The sequence below is a fragment of the Chelonoidis abingdonii genome, chromosome 4 (assembly GCF_003597395.2).
Source record: "Chelonoidis abingdonii isolate Lonesome George chromosome 4, CheloAbing_2.0, whole genome shotgun sequence".
NCBI classification, from domain to species: Eukaryota; Metazoa; Chordata; order Testudines; family Testudinidae; genus Chelonoidis; species Chelonoidis abingdonii.
The window spans coordinates 60,278,847-60,285,063 of NC_133772.1; positions in this window are offsets into that span (position 1 = coordinate 60,278,847).

Genomic DNA, 6,217 nt, shown 5'->3' on the forward strand with positions numbered 1-6,217 from the left:
TGTAGGGGGATGCAGCAGGGGTTGGCAGGGCTGGAGACAGATGAGTGTGAGACTGACTGGCTGGTTTCAGGCAGGGGGTGCAGCAGGGGTTGGCTGGAGACAGGGCAGGGTGTGCAGGGCTGGTGTGGGCAGCAGTGTGTGGGGGGCTGGCTGGCTTTGGGCAGGGCTGCAGGGATATGTGCCGGGTTGACTGGAGACAGGGCAGGGGGTTTGGCAGGGGCTGGCTGTGGGCACGGGGTGCAGAGCTGGCTGCACGCAGAGAGAACGGGGCTGGTGTGGGCAGGGCAGAGGGTGCAGCAGAGGCAGCTGGAGCTCCAGCCCTTTAAATAGCCCCCAAGCTCCCTGCTATCTCAGGGCTTTGGGGGCTATTTAAAGGGCCCAGGGCTCCCCAGCTTCTACCCCGCCCTGGACCTTTTAAATAGCTGCGGGAACCCTGGGGACTGCATGGGGGTAGCGGGGCTCTGGCGGCTATTTAAAGACCGAGGTGGCAGAGGCAGCTGGAGCCCTGGCCCTTTAAATAGCCCCCGGAGTCCCTCGCTACCCCAGGGCTCTGGAAGCTATTTAAAGGGCCCGGAGCTCCGGCCAGGAGAGCGAAGCTCCAGCTGCGGCCGCAGGGCTTGCTGCGCTCTGGCCGGAGCTCCAGCTGGGAGAGCGGGGCTGCGCAGCTTGCCGCGCTCCCACCTGCGCTTTGGTCAAGGGAGCAGGACCACGGAAGACCCTGGGGCAGACCGCAGCCAGGGACCCGGGGTAAGTAAAAAACAAACAAACAAAAAATAGTTAAAAAGGTGCCTAAGGCGCAGGTCCCTCTTAGGCGCGGGGCCCGATTCCCGGGAATCAGGCGAATCGGCCTAAAGCCGGCCCTAGCTGGCACGTTGCGGGGCAGAGCCATTGCTATACTAACTTCCCATCACTAGTTGCTCCAAGCAATATAGGTGAACAACATAGGAGAACAGCTCATGATTCTGGATGACCCGTATCCAGGTAATGCAATGTAGATGAGTCTTTATTCTTCCCCCTACTGCATGCCCATGTAAGCATGACCATGATCCAGCTTCATATTTGAAGGATAACATATGCAAAGGTAAGAACTAGCATTAGAGTTAGTCCAAAAGTGGAACTTCAGATCCAAATTTCTTCAAAGTCTTCGTGATCAAATTCACCCCTTCATCTTTGATTCCAGTTAGGAACCTATCTTCCAGTTTAGATTTGATCAGAATCCTGCAAAAATAGCTACATTTTTATTTCTTCTCAGGCTGATATTTCCACCACCTAAATCATGAGAGGACAGTGTTCAGGGTTTCGGCATCACTGTAAATCCTACCCTTGAACCCAAATCTTGAACTATACCCTGGGTGAAATCCTGGCTCCACTGAAATCAATGGGACTTTTGTCATTGACAAAGAAACCAGGATTTTGACCCATATACTTAATTCAGATTCCAACCCAAACACTTCCTGCACACATCTCTGATTAGGACTATAATTAAACAGAGAGAGATGAAATTGTTTCAGGAGTCTAGATGCTGCAGTGGGATAGTGTATTAGCTTTTAATCTCTGGAGAACAGGGTTCAAAATCTATTAAAGGTTGCAAACAAAAATGAATTGGGTTGCATAGTTTGATAAAATTGCATGAATAGCAGTCTCTATTTAAAAGAACTCTAGGAGTGGAAAAAAGACAAGGAGCTTTGGCAAAGCTATGTAAAGAAGTTTAAACAGTAATTGCTAACCCAATCCTAAATTCTGATTAATATCAGTAGTCACTTTCATAAGTATTAAATTCATTTTTAAAACAAATTCTACTGCATGTTTTCTCCATGAAAACAATAGGGTTTTGATTCTGCCACACGTACACTGAGTGGCAGAATTGAAACCTACTCACCATCTTTGTTGTTATCAACTGATTTTGAAAACAGACTTGCATTGCAATAGAGGAAGAATAGCTTCATTACTTCCTTATAAGACATTTTTAGTGCATTCTGGTTGAGTAATTTTTAGGCTAGGTCTGATATAGCTTTCCTGAGTATGTAAAAGCTTTGGCTAAAGACTATAGCTCTTCTGATTGTGTTATTTAGTGTGATTTAAACAGACATAAATCAATAGCTTAGAAATGTCATGTTTTCATTAAAATTGTTTGATCTCATTAGTTTAGATTATGGTTAAAATATAGAGGATATACTAGTAAAATCAATCAAAGGGGAACAAATAAGAAGTGCTTGTAAAGTCACTTGGATTCCTAACATGCTAGATATCATTATTAGAGGTACTTACAGAGAAATAATTTCCTACAGAAAAATGCTAAACACTATGCCCATGGTGTTCTATGGTGCAGAGAACAGCAAGTGGACACTGAGCTAGATTCTGCCTTTTCTCATACACCAGTAAACCTCATTAAAGTTCGTGGAGTTATTCTAGTGTAACTGAGCAGAATTTGGCCAAAATTTTAAATTTGTTTGGTTTTAAACCTTTACCGAAAGATAATGGTTCCAATACAAAGACTTTCCACAATGAAATATAATCTTGATTACCCAAAAGACTAGTGAATCTGATAGGCAAAATATTTCCTTAAATATTTTCCTTTTGCAAAACTTCCAAGCTTAAAATCAGGAAATATATTATCTATAAAGGATGAACGGGAATATGACTTTGGATTTGGGAAAGGGATATGTTCTCTTTCATTTATATACTCCTCCTTCCCAACATTTTCCCCATTTGTCATTTCAAGGCCATAGCCACCTGACAATCTGTATTTATTACAGGCTGATGTACTGAAGATAGTTCTATAGAAGATAGGAGAATTAAAAATCCATTTCAGTATGGCACCTAAATGAGATGTTGGGAAAATATTTAGATCCCAAGCCTGCCCTAAAATGTTGGTACAATGAAAACCCATTGAAATCTTTGGGAGTCCCATATGCATAACCAAGGGCATAATTTGACTCTTAATTAAAAATTAATTTCTAATTTATTCATATCACTTAACTGAAAGTAATTAAAGCCCAAATTCAGGACACCATTCCTATTAAGGAAAAAACGTAAGTACATGCTTAAATTGTGTTGAAGTTAAGTTAAGCAGGTGCTAACATGCTTTCCTGAATCAGGGTCTCAATACTCAATTCTTTGTGTTAATTGATCACTTACATGTTTATACTTTTTTATTTTATAAACTATACATGTTGTAGTATGATAAACCATACATACTATTTGCTCCGTGATTAATGAAAGATATTGAAACACATCATTTGACCCTTACTCACACAAATAATTCTTACTAACGTTACAGTTACATCGAAATCCATAAAAAATTAGAGGAAAAGGCCCTTCTCATGTGAGCAAAATGTTTCGAGGCTGGGTCCAATACTATTAATGAATGAACGACTATTGTATTGGGGTGATATTTTTAATACTTTACAATGTATCTTGTGTAGCACTGTAGAATCCCTTCTATATTTATTGTAAAATCTAAAAATAGATCCGCATTTGCGGTATTTTTGTTTTTGCAAATATTGTATAGGATAGATTATTTTAATTCAACTTTCAAATGTAATAATTTTGTTACAAAATTGAATTCCTTGGTTTTGTTATATCTTGATTACATGATTATCATCAGTGATTAAATCTGTTGTGAATATAGCAGTTATTTCAGTGGTGGTGTTGGTAGTTTGTATCCTTTATGTATTTAAACATATCAAATGTTCCTTCTGAGATGAAGCGTTGGAAGGTTTAATTAATTGGTAAAGCACTTTGAGATCCTCAGATGAGAAAGAGCTGTGTAATGATCCAATCTAGCTCCCACTGCTTTCAGTGGAAGCTGGATCAGGTCTTAAATGCAAAGTATATAATATTTATGAAATGAAAGGAAGGCAAAGTGGCAGAGTGAGCAAAAGTACTAATATCTGGATCCTTAGGCCCATTCAACAGTAAAATCAGTTTAGTAATGTCAGCCTAGGGCAGGGGTGGGCAAACTATGACCCGGGGGCCGCATCTGGCCCTTCAGACATTTGAATCTGGCTCTGGAGCTCCTGCCAGGGAGCAGGGTCCAGGGCTTGGCTAATCCAGCACTCCCACTGGGGAGCAGGGTTGAGGGCTTGCCCCTCTCCATGTGCGCTGTGGCTCTGTGCAGCTCTGAGAAGAAGCAGAATGTCCCTTCTGGCTCCTACACACAGGGGCAGCCAGGGGACTCCACATGCTGCGCCCACCCCAATTACTGCCTCCGCAGCTCCCATTGGCTGGGAACCGTGGCCAATGGGAGCTGCAGGGGTAGCACCTGCAGATGGGGCAGCATGCAGAGCTGCCTGGGCATACCTCCATGTAGGAGCTGGAGGAAGGACATGCCGCTGCTTCCGGGAGCTGCTTGAGGTAAGTGCCATGGAGCTTGCACCCCTGACCCCCTCCCACGCCCCAATCTCCTGCCCCAGCCCTGATCCCCTTCCCACCCTCCAAACCCTTTGGTCCCAGACCAGAACACCCTCCAGCATCCCCAACCCCTCATCCCCAGCCCCACCCCAGAGCCCGTACCCCCCTGCACCCCAACCCCGAGCCCGGAGCCCCTTCCCACACCCTGAATTCCTCATTTCTGGCCCCACCCCAGAGCCCGCTCCCCCAGCTGGAGCCCTCACCCCCTCCCTTACCCCAACCCCAATTTCATGAGCATTCATGGCCCACTATACAATTTCCATACCCAGATGTGGCCCCCGGGCCAAAAAGTTTGCCCACCCCTGGCCTAAGGCATGATCATGAAGTCTTTTTGTAACATGAACTATCTCAATTGCCTTCCATGATACAGGCCCTGACACAGGAAAGCATTATTTTACAAGAAAGCATTTCAATATGTGTTTACGTTCCGTGGAGCCAATTAGATGTAAGCACATGCTTGAAGTCAAACGTGTGCCGAAGTGCTTTCCTTAATAAGGACGGACTTAATCATGTGTTTGTGCTTTTCTGACCAGGTCCTTGCACCCCAATCCCACAAAGATGTATGTATCTAATTAAATTTACATACAATGGACCTGATCCAAAGCCCACTGAAGTCAGTGGGTGTAGATGCACTGACTTTAGTAAGCTTTGGATCAAGACCTATGAGTAGTCTCACTGAAGTCAACTCAGTGTGTAAAGTTAAGCACATGCATAAGTATTTGCAGGACTGAGGCCTTAGTTTGTAAACTGGATCATGAGTGAAATGAATTTGACAGTCATCCTACTTCCCAACTAATATCTGTGCACATCTCAAACCCCACATATATACTAATTTGCCATGATTGGCAGCTCCTGCTAAGAAAGCAGAAGTACTAAAATAGAGGGGGCATTGTAGTTCAGAAAAGAGGGTTTGGGCAGAAATATTTGGGGGGGATCTCCTGCAGCACCTGCTCACACTGTGTGTAGTCTCAGTCTATCCATTTTGTGAGCACTAAAATTCACTCAAAACATTAAATGGAAAAAATTCCCATTAGAACAAAAAAGAGGGTGGCGGGCTTGGCTTCCTGTGCCTCTTTCTTAAAGCACAGAAGCTTCACTCACCAGGTTCACACATAGCTTGAACCCTCTACTCTGATTTAGTGTCTTATTTTGCAGCTCTCTTCACAAGGAAGTATGAAATTCTCAGCATAATGGGCCATATTGTTTAATACATCTAAAAGGAACACTTAGAAGTTCTCCATTTTATTCTGTCTGTACAATAATATTTAATCTTGCGCTGTAGCTGAAAACTTGCTTCAGATCAGAACTGTGACTCAGTTTTTCAGAAGAGAAAAGGAGAGCAAGCTCTTGGTTACAGACCTGACTCCCAGAGGTTGGCAATTTGCACTAATTCCTTGTGAATCCTTTGTTTCTGTAGATGGAGACATTAGCTACAGTGGTGTCTGAACCCAGCTGGAATAGCTTCTTTAAATCACTTTGGATCCAAGCCTGAGAGATGCTGTAGACGGAAAGTTCTCAGCATCTCTTGCAGGTTTGGACCCTGAATAAGGCCAAGATGGAAGAAACTGGTGGTACATAAACTGCTTTTACTTTTATTATACTTTTTAGGTAAGATTTTCTCTTTCTACTGATTTGAGAATTACTGCTGTGATTACAAAGATGGGAAATGTACTGCTACATTCCTTAAATTAATCAAATCAAGGGGGAAGCAAGTTAAACACACGCATAGTACATATAAATATTTTAACGTGGTGTCAGTGAACAGCCTTTGCTTCTCTAATGTTTTGTTTCTACATCAACACAC